The sequence below is a fragment of the Parus major genome, chromosome 1, assembly GCF_001522545.3.
Source record: "Parus major isolate Abel chromosome 1, Parus_major1.1, whole genome shotgun sequence".
In the NCBI taxonomy this organism is placed as follows: Eukaryota; Metazoa; Chordata; class Aves; order Passeriformes; family Paridae; genus Parus; species Parus major.
The window spans coordinates 46,931,175-46,951,964 of NC_031768.1; the positions used below are offsets into that span (position 1 = coordinate 46,931,175).

General features: G+C 38.0%; 1 long non-coding RNA gene across 3 annotated transcripts in view; it reads right to left on the reverse strand.

Annotated features, from left to right (window-relative positions):
* LOC107205938 overlaps positions 1–20,790 on the reverse strand; it is a 56,751-nt gene that overhangs the window by 8,571 nt on the left and 27,390 nt on the right. For 2 of the 3 annotated variants that reach the window (XR_004497315.1, XR_001522201.3), the window contains exons 5-7: positions 7,267–7,452; positions 4,204–4,341; positions 3,318–3,441 (exon numbers count right to left, since the gene is read on the reverse strand). This is a non-coding gene — a long non-coding RNA (uncharacterized LOC107205938). Of the gene's footprint in view, positions 1–1,210; positions 2,918–3,317; positions 3,442–4,203; positions 4,342–7,266; positions 7,453–20,790 lie in introns of those variants that run through there. The other variant, XR_004497316.1, reaches the window with a different exon arrangement.

Here is a 20,790-nt window from a genome sequence, read left to right on the forward strand (position 1 = left end):
AAGAAAAAGAAAAAGAAAAAGAAAAAGAAAAAGAAAAAGAAAAAGAAAAAGAAAAAGAAAAAGAAAAAGAAAAAGAAAAAGAAAAAGAAAAAATATTTGTAAATGTTTTAGACATGTAGTTTATGCATTGGTGAATGGTTCTTTATACATTATATTTATGGGATATTTGGTTTGTTTTGTGATTTTGTTTCAACTTTTAAGGAGTGCCGTTAATGTGATTAATTAACGAGAATTTATTGGCTAAAAAATCTGCACAGCCAAACATATGTGATTTTTAAAATGTATTTTTTCAGGTGAAACTATAAAATAGGGTCCTAATTAAGCCCTGCTGTTTCCTGAGATTTTGTGTGCACTACGCTGGGAAGTTACATGGAACTTTACTTGATCATGGAAGAAAAATCTGGAGAGTAAATTCAAGTGTTCTATTCAGTTTTTAAATATAGTCTTCACTTGAGGGCTACAGTGAATTTATGCCCATGTTAAACATTAAAGCTCTGTTATGGGGCCAAATAAGGGGAAAACTCAGATCAGCTCAAACATCATGAGGGCAAAACTTCAGCACCACTGCAGCAGACACCACTAGCACTTCTACATTTGCTCTGAAATGCTGTGATCGATCACAAAGTTTGTTATTATGACATTTTATTACATGCATTCTCTTCCCATTACTTTACTAAATAGGGAAGCTTATTTTCTATAATGTAAAACAATTTGCAATAAACCTGTTGTTTAAATAAGGGATTTGAAGCTTTGGAATTTGCTTTGTAGGGAACTGAAACTATACCGTACTCCACTGAGGTCTTAACAAACTTCAGAGCGAATTTCTTTATAAAAATTCGGGGTGATGTTTATCATAATCAATGATTTGCAACCATTTCTGACAGAATCTGGGTTTGTGCCTCCTGTGAGGTGTCTGCATGGTTAAGACTCAGACGTGCAAGTACAAACATGGGTACTTGAACCCTGTTGAAAAGCACCGCAAATTTAACAAAGTGCCATAAATTACCATGGAATCCACAGAAAATGATAAGCAGAGATTCTAGAATTGCACAGAACCATTTTTTTTTTTCAGTAATTCAGGAAAAAACTATTATATTCCCTGTCTGTAAAGGGTTCAACTTAAATTCACATGTGTACTTGTAACATAAATAAGCCCACCAACAAAATTTTTAAATAGATGTTTTAATGCAAATAGTAAAACATTCTTGTTGACATTTTCAGCTGTAAATTCTGTCTCAGTAATTTTTTACAGAAATACAGAAAAGGAGTCTGGAAGAAAATAAATTGTGTACATGTAAATGTCCGTTTATATAAGTTCTTCTGCAGCTGAATCCCTGACTCTTAAATGGTTTGGGTTAGAAAAAGTGACCATGGTATGTGTTATTTTCACATTGTTTCCTTTCTCATTCCCCTCAATCTATACATATCATCCTTTGGGGAAATTTTAATTATTTCCATTTTCTTTCATGCATTTATTTCCATTTTATCTCTTCTACATGGGACTTCTAGATGCAGATTATGTCCAGGATGCAGATTCTGGCTTAGAAATTAACAGTCATAGAACTTCATATAGACATTCATCCCCTTCATTTTAATTTTCTTTTTGCAATACCTTTATACCTGACCTGATATAATCTAGACAAGTGCTGTTCCTCTAAAATGGGCCTCGAAACAAGGCCTCCTTAAGGTACCTCCCATTGTTCATAGCCCTCTTTAGGCACCAAGGTAAACTCCAAAAATCCCACCCCTTGACTTTTCAAGTGTGTCACGCAAAACGCTGCCATCTTCCCTCAACTTGGAGAATGGGGCTGGTAGAAGAGCACATCACTGAACAATGGTGCTGTGACAGCCAGACACCCCTCTCCACAATGGCGTGCCTAGACAAAAATCTTTGCTGACCCCCTTCAGCACAGTCAAACTTGCCTCGTCATGGTAGCCACGTCAATGAAAGATATATTCCAATGAATAAAACATTAGGATGTACCTAGTCCATCCAGCTGCACTGGAGAAGCACACATACACTGCTTTTGCTGGAAGTGATATTTGTAGCACATGAAAGGACATTGAAGAAATTATTTTTCTGTGGGTTTCTGAAATCTCTTCAGCTATTTACATCAGTAAGTCTTTTAATAGCAAATTTTATAATGTGGTTGAAAGGTATTTTGCACACCAAATGCCCTATGGAAAAAAAATCCAAATTTTAAAATATTTTTCCAGTTGTCTTGTCTACAAAAAGCCTTCAATTACTGTGAAGGATGGTTTTTGCTTAGGTTTTCCCCCCTTTTCAGCAGGTTTTAGGCCTTGGGGTATTGGTATCCAAGTAGTTAAAACTACATCAGCACTAATAGCTATGAGCTCATCTTGTATAAGCACATTTTTAGTTAAACACCGCAATCTTGGAAAAAAATGTTAGTGTGCTTAAGCAGCCTGGCTCAGAATAGCTCACAATATGACGCATACCACAGGAAATAAAGTGGTATGAGGCACCTACAAAATATTTTTCAAACAAGTCATTGAAGCTGTAAGCCCCATGCCTCAGCTTTAGGAAGTCACTTATTAAGAATCAACACCAGCCGTGCCAAGCTAAGCTCTTGCTCTTGGTGATTTTCCAATTGAATATTCAGGGCCCTGTCTCGGTCTTGTTTTCAGGGAAGTACATGCCTGGAATGTTAGCAAGCTATTTGCTGGAAAAAATGCCCACAACAGGCCCAATGTTGATCACATTAATGCATTTGAGTGGGTATAGAGTGCAAATGATTGAAAGTGCTTCCAGATCTTGGTTGCCGGGGACAAAGCAGGCTCTGTTCTCTGATCTGATGGTCATTTTTTTCAGCGGAGGATGTGGTGCAGGAAGAGGGAGCAGTGCCAATCTCTGTCTAATGGCTCCAAACAGGGCCTGGGCCTGGCTCTTTGGATGCTGATGAGTGGGAAATGAAACACAGATGGGTCAGATGGGTAAGGAGAGGGGGGATTACAGGTCAGGCCAAAGAGTTGGAATAAATTAAGTGCTTATGAGGTACAGAATGGCACATTGTTAAAGCAAACGGACAAGGAAAAAAACATTTCGGCATTGTTAGGCACAGTGTGCAGAAAAAAACATCCCGTCTTCCCAGACTCCCTTCGCATATGACATCCTCACTGGGATTACCGCCTGCTTGATATATGAATTGCTTTCTTTAACATGTGTACTGCAAGGCTGTCATGCTCTGCAGTACCTAAGAGGAGGTGATTTTCCAGTGAACACTTTGGATGTCATTTATTGGGAGGAATACTTTGGCTCACGCTCCTGATAGTAAGATATCCACCTTCCCACCTACCTTGAGATTTCCAGCAAAAGGGTAGGAATTCACATCTGAAGAAATTAGGTGACAGAAGGGGTATTTAATGCTTTCTCAAAATGCTGAGCCCATGTTTGTGCTTATTGCTTTAAAATCTTTGCATCTGTATGAAAGAAAATTATTTGGGTTAAAGGAGCATTTCTAAAGGATTCAAGTTAAGAAATAAAACTGACGGATTTTCCTGGAAACATGCAACAGCAATTTTACCTCTTATCCAAAAGAAACTCCCTCACCACACTGATATAAAAAGTGTTTTTATTAAATAATATGGACAGAGGTTCACTGCACTTATTTTTGGCATCTCTATTCTATACGTAATAACCAAAAAAGCATTGCCGAACTCCCAAACTCTATGGACTTGCACAGATGTAGGGTTACAGATTTTAAAACCATCACATTAATAAAACTTGAAAGAGAAAACCATGCCCACGACTTTAACCTAAGTTTTCACAAGCTATTTTTCTTCAGTCCTCAAGTCCAGGTTCCTTCTTGACCTATGAGTATTTATCCCTCTTGGAAAGATGATTAAGTAGGACAGATAAAATAAATTCTGGTCCTTCCACACAGCATGGCTAGAAATCAGGTGAGAGTCATCACAATGTATTACACATGCATATCAAAATTGAAATCAAAGCTATAAAATGTCCAAGCAGAATGTAACAGAATGACAAAAAGAAATCCTGAAAAACATGCATGGAACCTCCTAAATCCTTTTAGGCACAGAAAACCAGTTCTTTCTTGAGCAGCACAAATGGCTGGATTATACATCTTCCCCTCTTCCATCAGTTTTCACACCATGATCCACCTGAGGTGTCGCCCATTGGTAACATACCAGAATTTCCCAGTATCTCTTTTTTTTTCCTACCTTCCTCCTTCCCAGGTGACAGCACACATCTCTGTTCCATACGTGCTGATGAGAGAGACAGAAGACATGTGTGGAGAGGCCAGCTGGCATGCCAGAGCAGATACTGTGGAGTCCATAGCTTTTTCATAGGTGGAAGCACTGAGTGGAGGAAAAGATATTAGACTATCTGGAGCGTTTGACCCTTAATCATCCATTGATCATTAGAAAACTTGAGTGAACTTTCTATTTTTAAGGCAGTGCTTTACTGAATTTTGTTGAGGCTGATTGCAAGAGGAATTGTGAGTGAAGCATCAGGAGATCTAAAGAAACAGGTATATACTGATGGTCAGGATTTTGCAGGAAATAATGCCCGAAAGAATTAGGGAAACAGAAACAGAAACAGAAATAGAAATAGAAATAGAAATAGAAATAGAAATAGAAATAGAAATAGAAATAGAAATAGAAATAGAAATAGAAATAGAAATAGAAATAGAAATAATGGGAGAAGAAAATGAAGAAACACAAAATATTTGCAGGAAGTAAAAATAGAAATGCAGTTATAAGAAATGGTCTTCATATAGCAAAAAAAAAGCAACAGTCTTCTGGAGGATGAGAAAAGGAAGGTAGGGCATGGCAACATTCAGATGAGAAGCTTTCCTGAAAGGTAGCCTGCTAGAGGAACAAGGTAGATAACTTAAAAAAATTGCTTTCTGAAATTCCCTGCTCCTTCCTAATCAAGAGAGGTGGCTTAGATTTGGTAGGAAGAACAGAGTAGGCATCAGACACGTATGAAAGACTGGTATTTACACAGTCAGAAGGGAATCAGGAGAGCTCAGGCTGGAATGCAGCATGCCTTGTGCTCCTGCACAGTACCACACTGTTTGAGCTCTGCAGTGTTTCTCACAGCCAATGGGAATGATTTCTTTTCCTTTTAGTTACTGTTCTGAGCAAGCGGCAAGACTTATAGCAAGACAACATGCAAACCCATGGATGTCTCTGTCTTTCAAATTTCTATTCAATCTAGATAGCTATTTTCTAAATAACTGCAATTATTAAACTATTAAATTATTAAACTAAATTATTAAACTGCAACCAAACTCTCTAATTTAAAGCAGCATTTTCAGTGGTTTCAGCTCTAGCTCACACTGAAAGGAGATTCAGTTTTAGAAAAAAATTGTAGGATGAAGGGACTACATCATATTTGCAAAGCATAATAATGTAAGAGAGAGTTAATTCAAATCATGAGCCATTGCAAATGCATTTTTCCATATTCCATCACTTCTCAGAATACTTAGTATAAGCCCCTATTAGTAAGATACTTATACAACTTGTTTGCCTGGCTCTGACCATCTGACATCACCTAGTACAGCGTGAAAGGCTTTGCTGAACAACCCCGGTTGTGGTTATGCCCTGTGCATGCAGGACACATCCTTGGGCTTGGACCATCTTTTAAGGTAGAACAGGCAGAAGTGTCCATCTAATTTGTCTTGCAGAAAGCACACCCAGAAATGTAAGTGTGGACTGTAAGCAATTAAAAAATTACAGAAGTTAAATAATGATCAGAAGAAACCTAAAGCAATGTAGACATAGGTACTGTAGTCTTGGAGACGGTAAAATGTACCCTTGTGATCCTACAAAAGAAATTTTGGCAATGAGAGCTCCCTCATCATAGCATAACATTAGGTGGTAGCCATCAGAACTACAGTAAAGGAAAGTGAGACCATTTTGTATGGCTGAAAAAAACCAGTCTGGGCATTGAAAAAAAAAACACATTTTACCTTGTTTCAATATCTCCAACCTGCTGGTTCTTCCAGCACAGGAGGACTTTTCTAGGATGAAACATGACTGAATTCTTCCTCGCCTTTGAGGACAAAGTTTTCCTTATTGAGCTGGAAAGCTCAGTGTAGAAGGAAACTCACATCAGGGCTAAATTTGTCTTCTGTTCAGAAGCACCTCTTCGTTTAACAATTAATTATATTGTTTATTATTAGGCAAAATATTATATCTCATTGGGAAGCTGCTGTTAATGTCACTCTCAGTGTTCTTTATAAAATCTTTCCAGTGGTTCAAATGCTGTTAAGTAACCCAGACCTCAGAAATTAAAAAAAGCTTTCCATCTTCCAGAGCAAATGTAGATTTTAGCTCTAATATTTATTCATGATGAATTCATGATATTAAATAGCCAACCCCTAAATGACTCACTAAGATAATGAGAGGTATTAGGTACTTAGGGTGATGGAGCCACTTAGGTAATGAAGTGAAAGAACCTAGATGGAAAATAGATCTGATTCTCAAAACCAGCGGTTTGTGAGGAGTGTTTTTCTAAGAAAGAAGGGTAACTCAGCATGTAAAAACAGCACTGGAAAGGGAATCTGGTCCAACTTATGCAAAAAGCCTCACTCTTCAGTATTTGCTAATTCTCAACCCTGCCTCTCTGGCCTTTACTTTTAGAACAAGGCTTCTTTAACTCCTGCTGATGCAATAACTAAAAGCAGGGCTCAGCCTTCAATGTCCAGTGTTAAACTGGTGCTGTGCTGCTAATGTGCCCCATTGTATGGCACTGCAAAGAGTAAAGCCCTCATGCAGTAAGCACCCTTATAGGAAATGATTCCATTATCTGATACATGTCACAGAGGATTTCCTCCTATGTAAAACATTGACACAAATTGCTGAGCTACAAGATTTATCCATTTACTGTGACACATTTTTCACAGGATTTTACCTCCTTGCACACAGACACTACTGTACAAACCTATTTCTCTACAAAGAAAATTAATTTTAAAATATAAAAAATTCAGTATAGCACTTATTCTGTCAAGAAGTGTTTTTCCTAGAGTGGGAGTTTCGTGAAGCAGATTTGGCTGAATACAGTACATTATGACCTTTGGAATGAAATGAAAAGCCTGTGGGACAATACCAGATTTTGGCAGGATACAGTTGTCGCTTTTCAGTTTTCACTTCAGCCACTGGCCAAATGCCACACCACAGCCTTGTTCTAACAGTGTAACTCACACCACAGCCATCATCATCCCATGTCCTGAATGCCCTATACCAACCACCACCTACTCTGAAATAAAACATTACCTGTCGTCTCTTGCTGCATATTCCTTGTAGAATAGTAGTGGAGGTATTCTGACTGTACAATCTGTAGATGTCTCTGAAATATTCATGTAGTTCCACTTTTGCATCCTGTGACCAGGATTTCCACTCCCAGTTTGCCTTTTAATTTTTTGATATTGTTTTGCTGGATAGATAGTCTGTTGCAGAGAGCTATGAAAAAAAAAAAAAAACAACCAACAAATGAAACAATTTCATACTTTTAGGGATCAATTTGACTTCTTTTACATGTTCATCTGGGTAACTGGCAATATATGAAAATATCACCCCAAAGTTCTGAATCTTGCATTCACTACAGAAGCAAAGAAAGCCCATATTTAGAAATTATACAACTGTTCCACAGAACATACTCTGTCTCTGCCTGCTACTTTTCCCAAAAACATTTGGCTATAACTTTTGGGAATTCTGAGTGACTGTGGACCAAGTTCTGAGGATCTTAGTCAGATTTTACTCAGGTGTAATTCAGATAATTTCCCTTGGAAGGACAAGAGCTAACCAGCTTATTTTAAACAAGAATGAAAATCATGGGGCTTTCCTGGAGTTATTAACTTATTTTTCCCTTCCTCTTTGTGTTACTATGCTCCAGAAGAGGTTACATATGTCTCTACATAGAAGAGATTATCATTTTTCAGATATATGCAGTTTTGGTGAAAAGCACTCAGTAAGAAAGTTCAAAAATTGTTTTCAGAATCTCAGGCTTTCTGGAAGTGGAGTTTTCTTTACCTTCTGGTATATATGTGAGTACCAGGAGCCCAGAGGGTTGCAGGCAGCTCATCAAGGCCTGCAGCTTGAGAAAAGAGCAGCTGCCAGTTACTGACTCCAGGATTTGCTTGGCATACCAGAAGATCCATTGTTTTCCTCACCAGACAAAATCTATTATCCAACTCGAGAAATGGTGGGAAAAAAGGATCAGGTAGGGGCTTGTTCTTCCAATGCCACATTCAGTATATTTGGTCGTCTCTCACACCTTGCTGAAGATGATATGTGTAATTGTTGGCTTGCCAATATTTTCTAATTTAACTTAGTTCCAGAAAATGAATCAGTTGACAAACAACTAAAAGAAGCAGTGGATAGGACTCCAGCATATGGCTGGTATACAGGCATCACATGAGAAAGATGTGCAAACAGATGAGGATTAAGATGATGAAGATTAAAAAAAAAAGGAAGGTTTTTGTCTTAATATTGCAGAACAAAATTATGAGCTCAAAACCTTTACATCTGGTAGATGGGATTGATGGAAATCATTGGAGAGATATCAGCAGGGGGGAAGGTTGAAGCTCAAGGTGCAAAATAAATACAAATCAAAGATATGATCAAGAGAGAGATTTTCTCCCTATGATACATTTCCAGAAATGTTAATTATTAATAGTGAAGAATAATAATGGGTTGTTACACCCCATGTCTTTGAGGTTGCAGTACCAGAGGGATCAGGAGTCCATGAACGATTCTGTCATGATTGATCACATTCTAAAATGTGGCAAATTTAATAACTTTTTCTCATATGGCTGAGAAAAGGTTAGCAGCAGCAGTGAGCCACACTGTCAGTTGTGTAGTACCAGTTTTATGCCAGCAAAGTTTCAGTAAAGCTCAGTTACGTTGGTATAAAACTTGTGCAAAGTGTTGAAAGCCATGCCTGATATATCTAACTCTCTTGCTTGAAAATCAATATTAGCAAGGTTTTCCAGATGTTGTAGTGCCTGTACAAGCTGCTTTTCTTGGACCACTCTTGGGCTGCACAGGATCACTGCAGAGGAGGAGGGGAGCAACTGTTCAGATCCGCCCCGAGGCCTGAACTCAGCTCCCCACTCAGCGCCATGCTCTGATTTATAACCTGATCCAAGAATCTTACCTACAATGCAGCTATATCAACACCTGCATCCTGGGAAAACAAATGCTTTTTAAGGTGAGATTGTTGGGTACAAATAAGCTGCAAAGCATAAAACTGGCTCAGAGCCAGGCCCAACAAAGGGCATCGGGCACAGCAATGCTCAGTGTTGCTGGCTTCGGAATTAACTATTAAAAGGATCATTAAAATGACATGTAAAATCAGCCTGTTACTGTGAGGTGCTAAGTACTTCCATTGAAATGCTTTAAAGGAGCTGAGCCTTCTCTGCATATTATAAGATTGGACCCACATTTTCCAAAAGTGTGATGAAATGATGCATTTTTTTTTACATCTTTACAAATCAATTTCCTGAATGAGTGTTGGGTTCACAGAAGGGGCAGCACATGTTGCATTCCACTAAAAAAAATTAGTTTTTCTTTTCCTTTTTCAGCTGATATGTATTGTGTGCTGTGAGCATCAAAAATTAATGTAATTGTATTTATCATTAAAAATAAGTCTGGAAAGTGTGAAAATATGTTTTGTATTCATAACTACTATAGAAAAAAAGATATAGAAAGGTACTATTTTTGTTGCATTCGATAATCTCAAAGGGACACCAAATAAATTGAGGGTGACTGAACTATTAAAATTGCTTATTTAATGGCTTCTCTCCTACTAGGGGAAAAACTTTTCAGTCTGTTTAGACTGAAACAATCTAGGTGGAAAAATCTGGTACCATAGATTTGTTTTGGCACCAGTTATAAACCCCTGTGCCTTAACTGCTTCATTTTGATCTTATTTAGTGACATTTCTATCAAGATGAACATGACAACTTCAGTGGAGACTGTCTCTAGATATAGCAGAGATTAAAAGATAATTGTCCTCATATATAAAACTATTTCAAGCTCAATGGTTGTCTATCAGAGAGGTATCTAACTATATTTGGTTTGTACCAGAATCCAAGTAGTGATCATAGCCCTAAAGTAGACATTCACTTAAATATTTGTATTCTTAGGGAAGTACTTTGGTCTCTCTGTAGAAACAAAATGCCTAAGCTGTCTTAAAGGAAAAAGGATCTGGAGAAGCTCTTAACAGAGATGCTAATACAGGGTGGAAGAAAGATTGCAGTGGAGTGAGGAAAGACAAGAAGGAGACAACTGGATTTTTAGAACAGGGGAATACAATAAAGGGAACCAAAGAAACAGGGGGCTGCTTTTCTAGTACCTGAAGTGGGGCTTTTCCTTCTGTCTAAATTGGTACATGATTCTCTGTATTTGGGGACTAGATGGCTGCCAGCTCAGGTTTCATTTTATAAATGTAATCTCAGCAGTTATTATTACTTGTACTTATTTTATGTTTAGAAAAATTTGATCAGTTGTTTCAGAGAATCCCAAACATGACTGCTAGACTTTCATTAGCCAAAGAACATGGATTTTACTAGGTGCTTACTACGAAGATGTCTGAGTAGTTCCACCAAAAGATCAAGTAAGAGCAGATATTTAATATGCTTCAATTCATATGCTGGTTTTCCCAATGTGCAAAAACAGAAAGTGAAAGAGTTTTTCATATTGTTGCAATTACTATAATCACTGTTAGAATTTATCTTTCCAAGTACAGCCAGATTATCTCTTCAATTATAACCATTACTTTGAATACAATATATAGTGTCAGCTTTCCAAACTAAAGTGAATGGAATTGTAAACTTCAGGAGTTTTCCAAACCAGAAAGACAGGATGGAAATACAACATCAAAATCTGAGAAAGTTAGTAAGGTTTAGCTTACTAGGAAATATCTTATTACCAGAGGGAGGTTTAAGATTGCTTCAGAAAAACAGAAGTGCAGGAGCCATTTCTCTTCTAAAAAATATGTCACAGTCAATAGTCATGAAAAAGATGATTTATCGCAGGGTTCTATGCCCAAGTTTTAGGTGTTTAACTGCAAGAGTGTGCTTACTTGCTTTTCCAAATAGAATTACATTTAAGCAAGTGCTTAAGTTCAGAATTGAACTAGTCCCTTGAAGATCTAAGAGGACACCCCTCAAGCCTGGATTTATCTACCTACATTCAACCACTTAGCAGAGACATACCTAAAAAAGGAGCCTTGTCATCCTACTCTCTGTTGGGAGATTTATTGAGTAGAGATGGATTTTAGGACAAAGTAGCCTTTATTTAAATTCTTAGGTTCAGTGGGATGAATCCAGCTCAATCCTAAACTGAATCTAATCTAAATAAATGGTCTTTTTGCTTTCAAGCTGCCTCATTAGGAAATGTGGGAGATGACTGAGTTCGCAGTACAACATGAAATCACTTAAAAATATGGAAACAGTAGAAAGATGATGCAGTAACCAACAGTAAAATATTTGTCTGGAAAATGAGAGAACAGGAATAAAAAAATATTACCTGAGGAGATTCAAAACTTTCTGCTTTTTGTTTCTCAGATTATGATCTCAGCCACTGCAGTAAAGGCCATGGCAAGCCAGGATAAGGCCACAACATATTCTTCCTCATGAAGCTATGTCATTGTTCAAAGATGTTTATAATGTTTAATGTTTACAGGTCAAAGAGAAAATAAGGAGGTATCTTGTGTTGCTCTGTGATTACAACAGTAATCTATAAAGGAAGTTGTAAATTGTCATCCTTGCTGACCATGCTCATTATGCTTTTTAAAACTTAGTGAGACTTTAATGGAAAATTAGTCTATCTCTAGTAGAAATGGAAGTGCTGATGTCCTGACTTGTGCATTCACTGCAATTGTTGTTCATGTGTTATACATTATATTAATAGCAACATGTAACAAAAGGGTTTGTACCTAAGCATGACTTAACTACCTACATATAAAACTAGGAAACTAAAATTCCTGTAAGATGTAAATGGAAATTTTCATGTTTGACTTGACTTGAGTTAAATGTTACATCCCTTGTAAATCTGCTCACTGATTATCATATGGGTATCACATGTTAAAGAAACAAGAACTTATCAGAAAGCACCATGTGAATGTTGGCATAGTGCAGCAGTCAAAACCTGTGTCAAACATGGAAAAGTGGGATGTAGCTGGATCAAGTTGAAACAGACCACTCATTCTGTGTCCCTGAGACACAAGTGACAGTCAAGACAATGAAATTCAGAAAACAATCTTTTTTTACAACAGATGGTTCTGAATGGTTTTCGGTCAACTAAGCTAATTAGAAACCTAAGATTCACAGAAACATGTATCTCATCTACGAGATGATCCAGGAGGAGGGAAAAACCAACAGAGCAATTTGTGACTGAAAAGCTTGCAGTATTAGCTGGCAAATCCCTGATAGGAAACCGGTCACAGAAACACAGAGGAAAGGGGGGAGAAGAGCAAAAAAAATGCATGATCCATGTGATGAACCTAGAAATCATTATTAGCAAAACAGTTGGCATTCAACAGGCAACAAAAGCTTTAACTTATGAATGAAATTTCCTGAAGACATTGTCTGACACTTAGTGAGAGGTTTCAAACCGTTGTAAGAAAAGGAAGAATAGGAAAATTGCTAAATGAGCCAAAAAATCAACAGCTCATATACAAATGAAAGATCCTCTAACCCTAAAACAGACGATGATGTTTAGTTCTCTGGGAGTAACAAAGAACAACTACGAGTGTGTATTCATTTGCTAGCCACTTAGATTAAAAAAGAGACAAATCTCTGCCTGTTTTAAGTTCTGAAGATATCTAGCTATCTCTCTGTAAAATGTGACAACTTTGCCTATGAGAGGAGACATATTGGGGAACATGGATAATGCCAAATAGCTTTCAACAGGGTGCCCTAAGAAAAACAGAAGGTATTTGTTCACACTCAACAGTCCCTTTGAGAAATATTGTTTCTGCAGATTACCACTTGGGTTCTTTCCAGCCCCTGAGGGGTTTAACTGCAAAATATAACGTTTTTGTTGGTAGGGAGGATACAAAATACTATAAACATGATCTTTAACTATGACAAGGAAAAGTTGCATTGCATAACCAGAAGCTTTGGAAAACATGGATCAGCTGAGATAAATCTGAACAAGCAGAAATGCAGCCTCTATGTGAAGACAATAATATATGTGTGTTAGACAGTAAGTGGTAGGTCACATCAGAGTTGAGGCTTTCAACAGCAGGCATGTTTTACTAGATGTGAAATTGATACAAAATTATTTGAAAATATGATTAATGTATACACTCCTAGTCTAATAGCCTAAACTGACTACCTGGGAATGTTACAGTGCAGAGTTATCCAGCAGAGATGAGAAACTGAAGCAAAGAAGCTCTGATCCTGAAATATCAAGACATGAGGAGCAACATTAAATTCTTATAAGGTGCTGCAAATGGGTTATTGATTTGGTCTTCATGTAAGAGCACAGCTGAAACTGGCAACCAGTGTTTTATTCATCACAGATTCTAACATCTGCTCAAATCTTTGGCCTTGATCAATGGTGTGAAAATTTTCATGCTTTTGTTCAGGTGAAGGTTCTAGTAGCTTAAACTGCCCATAAAGTTGTTCTCAAGGCTAGAATGTGGCCCAGAAATACCCACCCTAAAGGGAATATTTTCAGTTAAAAATGGCTGACTTGCACAGCAATCTGACAATCACCAGCACCCTTTCTGGAGGACTGAACAGAAGTGATGAGATAACATTCCTAAAAAAAAATTGCTTATCCATATCTTTATTTGAAAGTGTGCAAGCTCTGTTTGAAATTGAAAGGAGGTCACTGGTAACTTGACAGTATATAAAAGGCAATTATGGCAAAAGACACATATCCTATATCACAAAATATGGTTTGGTGTCTGGCCACAATTTGTGAAAATAACACTGTAACTGGGGGGAAAACGAACATGAACAGAAATAGTGAGCAGTACAATGTCAGGAAATCTCAAGAAGCTGGCACCTTAAGAGAGCCACACAGAAACAGTGACATGGTTTCCACCTGTCTGAAAGGGGAAAATTAAGAGATCTTGCAGGCAATGATCCAAAAATTTGAGGCATAAGACATGAAAGTAAAAAAAACAAGAGTAGTGGAGTAGTGCTATCTTCTGAAAACAATCTTTATTACTTGGAGAGCCTTAGCAAGTCTTAACTGCCTCACAGACCAGCTGAACATCCTCAGTAATTTTAATTATTTGATTGATTGCTTGTATGTGGAACGCTGTATTAAGTAATGTTGTTTTTCAAGTGATCTTATTCTACACCTTGTCTTTACAGACACCAGGCCTTTAGGGGAACTGTGAAGTTCTCAACATTGCTTGACAAAGGCAGTTTGACCCAAGTTCAGAAAAAAACGGTTTTATTAAACCTTCAAGTCAGAAATTCAGAACAGTGTTCACTGTGTGAGAGTGAATAAAAAACTTCATATTTAGATCCTTTTGGGATGACAGAAATGAGTTTATCTGCCTTTCAGTCTCATCAGCCACATTCACTTATGAAATATACCATTTTGTGATTTCTAGGCTTGGGATGCAGTACCTGCTCAAACACTCTCTGGAGGAATTGTGTGGTCTGTAGAAAGACTTTGAACAATGTCCTCTTCCATTAAAACAAATAATAGCCACAGAATATCCAGTTAGTCCTGTGAATTATGCAGGCTTAGAGTGAGGAGTTTGCCACTGATCTGCCTTATTTTAAAGTACTATGCTCTGTTTTGCCTGGGTCCCTTGTATGCGAGGGGTACATGGGCAATGGGAACACATCCCATTAAAGGGAGGGTGTGCAGCAAACAGGAAAGAAAGAATATGATCTGTAAGGGGAAACTTTACCAAAAGCACAGGAGTGCCAAATCTTTAGTTAACTACTTTCTTCTCTTTGTTAACTATCACTGCATCAGAGCTAAGTGGGAGCTGACAAATACAAACAGTTGTTTTTGTATAAACATAATTTCAGCTATAACCATTTTCATTTATTGGTATCTATCACATTATGGCAATAAATGCTCTTTGTGAACCAGTTGTTCACACAGGGTAAAGGAGGCAGAAACTCTTGCAATTTCTAAGGCTGCAGGCACTTTAAGAATAAAAGGCATAACTTTTTAGATTTTATACATTCTAAAACCTTCCACAAATAAACATATCTAACACTATAGCACAAATACTTTTACTTCCTCTCATCACCATTTTACAGCTTTCAGCTTATGGAAATATTTTTCCAAGTTTGGTTCAAATAGCCCTTCAGAAACTTTTTAATAGTCTAATGAAATCTTGAGAGGAGGAGTTGGGCAGGCTATTACTCCAATCCCTGCCTTTAAAAAAACACCTTTTGTGTGGAATTTGCATGAATCCCTCCCCAGGGGTACAGAATCCAATAAAGATAAGGACTACACCTTGCAGCACAGATCTCTGGGGCTGCTTGAAAGGGGGCTGCACAGTTACCAGCTGTCTGCTCTGGTCCCTTTCTGGAGAGCAGCTGGAAATGCATTCTCTAGAGATTGCATCTGGCTGGATTCCTCTGCACTCAAATCCCATTGATCTGGTTCCGTCCTAGCCCTCTGTACTTGCAGTTCAAAGAACAGAGAGGTCTGTAAAGAAATTATTGCCATATTGTTCAATCGGCCACAGTGAGCAATATATAGGATTATAATTAGGAACACATTAAGGAAAACAGCTCAGTGGAGATAAGCTGTTTGACTGCATATGCTTTTTGATGAGGGCTTAGTGCCAATCCCAGAATAAAAAAGATTAAATGTTTGTTACCAATTCTTTTGAACTGCTGGCAGAACATGTGGTAAAGCATTTTTGATTCAAATTAAAAGCATCCTAGGATAAAAATAACCCTGTTCTGTTAGACCTTTCCAAGTGAAACCATTTGTAAGCTGATTTATTGTCTTTTCCTTCACCTCCTTCCACCAGCATGATTAACATATGCATTTCTGAATCACTTGTAAGCCTGGGCAGGTATTTGTCTTGTTACACATCTGTGGAACAAATGGCAATACAAATTGTATACAGAACAGATGTAGATTTTCAAAGTCTAGGCAAATTGTATTTGACCAAGCGCATAGATAAAAGTTTTATTTATCAAACAAGTTTTATTGTTCCTTTCCTGTTGGAGACAGTTCTATGAGAAGTCAGCAGTCTGCAGGTGACAACATTAATGCAGAGCCCATGGTAGATAAAGTAGACAGGTTTATAATCAGAGAAAAAACCTGTAGGAAGAAAACACTACCAAAGAAGAAAGCAGATATCCACTAATATCTTTATGAAATGCTTATCACTGCATTTTGTGGTGTCTATTTTTTATATCTGGGAGATATTATTTTTAGAATTCCTGTTTCAGTCTCGAAGATTTTAAACTGGCACCAAGTATACCAGAAAGACTGGAATTTGACAGATTCATGCTATGTTCATGGAGCCTCCCACATAAAGACAGGTTTATGATGCTACTCTGTGTAAATCACCAGGGCTAAGGGAAAGAGCTACATTCTCACTCACATCCTCCTGCACACAGAAATACCATTTTTTATACTGTTTTTAAGCTCCATTTTTAGTGAGCTACCTAAAGATATGCAATTGGATAAGTACTGATTACCTTGACCAGAAAATACATGTAATAACATTGACAGAAATATCCACAGAAGACTGTTCAGCTCTGTTGAAGAAACAGAGGTTGGAAAAAAAGTCAGGAAATTTGTAACAAGAAGATGGATTTAGGAGGCTAAAAACATAAAGTGATCTTACATTCAGAACATATTTCTTCTTTTGGGAAATCCAGTCTAATAATACTAAATGCTTTTAAGCAGTACTATTTTTACAACATGTGGAACTTCATGGAGCTGCTTCAATTCCCATTTATTTGGGATTTAGAGAATTTGTGCTAGGTCTAACATACCATAGGAACACATTTGTACCAAGTGAGGAACAGTCATTTTACACATGATGTAATCAGGAGATGGCAGCCTGTTGTGGGGACAGACTTCCAGGAGGTTGCTGACCAAAATTGCTGACCACTTTTGGCCAGGGGCATTCCCAGGCGGCGTCTTTGTGGATAGACAGAAATGCTCTTCTGCGAATGACGGGCTTCCCATCCTCCGTAACGAGCTCTCAGCTCTTTGCCACATCTCAGACATGTCTCTAAAGTTTCTGCTTCCTAGTTTTGTCCCTGCCACTTTGCATGCAGCCCTTGCCCTTTCCTCAAAGGTGACTCGCTCTTAGTTTTGACTGTAGCAATGTCAACTCTGACAGAATCAGCTCTTACTCATCGCTTTCTCAAGGAAAATCCAACTGAATTTGTTATGAAATTTAACTGAAAAGATGGAGTCATAGGACTGCAGAAACTGACATGTATTTTCTGAAGTCTGCCAATTTTTTTTGAGATCACTGCTTGAAAGTTGCAGTAGATGACATGAAATTATTTTGAGATATGAAATAAAATGTATGAGACTTAAACTGAGCAGGAGAGACATTGACATTAGTGAAATATTTGTAGTAGACACTTATGGTGATTTTTTTCAAGCTTCAGGCCAAAAATTTTGTTAATTACTGGCAGAGCAGTGTCAAACTTAGTAAGGAACTCAAAAGAAACAAAACAAGGTGTATCAGCCTGAAGTCTGGCCTGGGTCCCAAACATAGAGAAAGACTGCTTTGGTAGAAGAATTCAGGAATCAAGACACATCCTACCGCAAGCATCTGTAGCTCCTTGGCCAAGAGGCATTCTTTTGCCTGGAGGTGGGATTCTGATTCTCCATTTCCTGCTCTGTCTTTTTGAGATGAAGCCTTAGTTACATGCTCCCCAGGTTTACCCACATACTTCCTTTGAAGGTACAATCAACCCATGCTGCAGTTCTTATCAAAAGCCTGTGTCTGCTGGGAAGTGTTAGAAGTCATCCAGACTTGCTGATTTGATTTACCTGGCAAACTAGCATTACTCATGTTTTGGGGGATAGAAAGACATGTAATATGATTAGAAAGAAATGTAATATTAAAACATTCGCATGTCATATATCCAGTAGGACAGTAAAAGGAATAATGAAAATCAAATTCAATAGCCTCTGGTACTGTGGCTGCAATAGTAACATTGCTGCAAGGTAATGATAACAGAAAAGTTTAGATGTGACTCTTGCAAAAAGGATTAAAAACATTTAAAAAAACAGAAAAAAAAGGGGAGATTAACTTCTCAAAGAAGGAAAATAAGAACAGAAAAGAGAGCTGGCACTCACCCAGTGAAGCCCTTCTGAAAATTAGAACTTTAGAATTATAGGTTAGAATGGAATTTCTTATTTGAGAATTGTTTTAAAGCAAGTGAGGAGTAGCTGTAGAATGGAGAGTATAATATTTTTTTTTTCACTTAAGAATGGCAAAATGTTTTATAAAAGTTGAAATTAATTTATTATCTCCAATGATAAAGTTACAAAATTAAACTTGCAAGTTAATTTTTTCTTAGGTATACAGCAGAAAGCACACATTGAATGTAGTGCACAGGGAAAGTTAAATAGTTATTATTTTTATAAAAAAAAATAAATCTGAAAGGTTAATATAGTTTTGTGAATTGTCATTCTTTTTTTCACCTCTGAAATTCTTTCTTCCTGTCCTCATCACCTAGAAAAACATAAGATGTAATTCTTCATTCTCAGTTTTAGGATACTTGGCACTACTCCCATTTTTCAGAGAACCAGCTAAAAAACAAAATAAAACACCTTCAAAACAACCACATTACACAATTTTTTTTTCTTGGCTTCTAAGTGGAAGATACATACCTGTCTACCTGAGGAGCCTGATTATCCATTCTCCTACTTGTACACATGCTCACTCAGAATTATGCAAAGGAATTGCAAGATGAGAGCCAGACACTGCTAGTTTAGGTTTCCATTTGGCACCCAATTTGCACCCACCTTTCCAAAGGAACAAAGAACTTTAGATTTGCAGCAATAAAGTTGTAACTTCACCTTTTTTGTGTTTTCTTCACAAACATTACTCTCTTCCAGACTCCTCCTATGTCTCCATCTTCCCTTCAGCATAACACTCCTTTGGCCATGAGTGAACACACCCCACTCCCACAGACTCACAAACCAGACCACCTGTGAGGCCAGTACAGACATAAAGTGCAGCAGCTGGGTCTGGGGATGGAGAAAGAGGGTGCATTCTGATATTGGCTATCCTGCTGCTGGATGCAAGCTGACTTCTATTTACACTAAAAGAGCTTTTGCATTGGGATCTGCTGTCCTTCCAGTGAAAAACTAGCCAAAGGAGAGCTTTCTTGAGTGGAAGTCTCCCCAAGGGCCATTAACAGTAAGAGAGAGCTAAGGAAAATGTTTCCCATCCTCATTTCTTTTGTCCCAAAACATCAATGGAACTTGCCAACTGAGAATAAACTGCATTTCAATAGCTGTTTTGGAAGTTGTGGACAAGACTGCTGGTTGATAAAGCAGATGCTAGGCTTCTTGGGCATGTCTTTAATCATAGGACACATATTAGACTTCAGTAAGTGAGCAAGCAGTCCTAACCAGATGAAGAACAAGTACTAGAAAAATCTAGACTACTTGGAAAGCATACTTAGAAGGTTCTGTGAACAGTGACACTTGTCCAGTGTTTGCCTGGAGAGGTCTCACACTGTGTCATCATAGCTTGATTTGCAAGTTTTCTCAGCAACATTTTCTCCCCCTTCTCTTTATTAAGAGGATTTTTAATTTTTATCCAAATGCCCATAGAGAAGTCACTGTGCATGCCACAGTAACTGCATCTCTTACTTGGGACGGTTTCTGCTCCTTTTCATTGCTGTACAAATTATGTGTTCTCCACAAGATTCCATTAACCTTACAGGAGTCAACTATAAAGTTGTTCAGACCCTAAAATGGATGCAGCCATAAAAAGGTGTTTAATCTAAGAAACAGGGAGCATTTCTGAGCCAAGCTGGTATTATGCTTGGTGTTCTTCTGTGTGTTTGGAATAGCACAACTGTCAAAGGACTTGCTTACGGACAAGGCAGATGACCTCAGGGGTCCAAGCAGGGAGGTTATTTGCATATCCATGCACACAAATTTACTGTATCTATGCTGTGCAATGGGACACAGTCTCAGAATTCTCACAAAAGAGCTTCCATGAATACCATGGGCATACATGCATGCCTTTGGCCTGGTCTCCCTGCAGCTCCCACCTGCCTGAGGCTGGCAGGCACTCAGCAAAAGCCAGGGTTTAACTTAGCTCCTCTCCAAAGCAAAGAATGGCATCTTCAGTGGCACATATCCAAAAGAAGTCTTGGGAGGCACTGCATTTCTGGGATGGTGTGGCACCATTTCCTTCCTGTTTCCTTTTTGCTCCCAAACACTACTAATTTACTGTAGGCTTTCATCAGCATTGAGCTGCATCCCCGTCATCTCCAGCTCAGATGCTCTGATCATCTAGAGCAGATCTCTAGTTAGTCAGTAAGAAATAAATGGCCATGGCCCCTCTTTTTTCCCAGTCCGCCATATCCCACTTGCTCTCTGTCTACCTGCTCTCAGCAGATCACTGACTGAGGGGCATCAGTTCTGCTGCCTCCAACTCTTTCCTTTGGCTAATCCAAACCATTGTCCATCATCAAGGTAGTGAAGGAGATTATGGAAAACACTTTCTTTACCTTAAGTTCTTATGGAAAATCAGTGGAATATGGTTAATACTGTGCAGTGAAACTGTAGGAATTTACTAAAACATGAAGTCCTGAAATAAAATTCTTACTACATGGAACTCAGATCAAATTATCT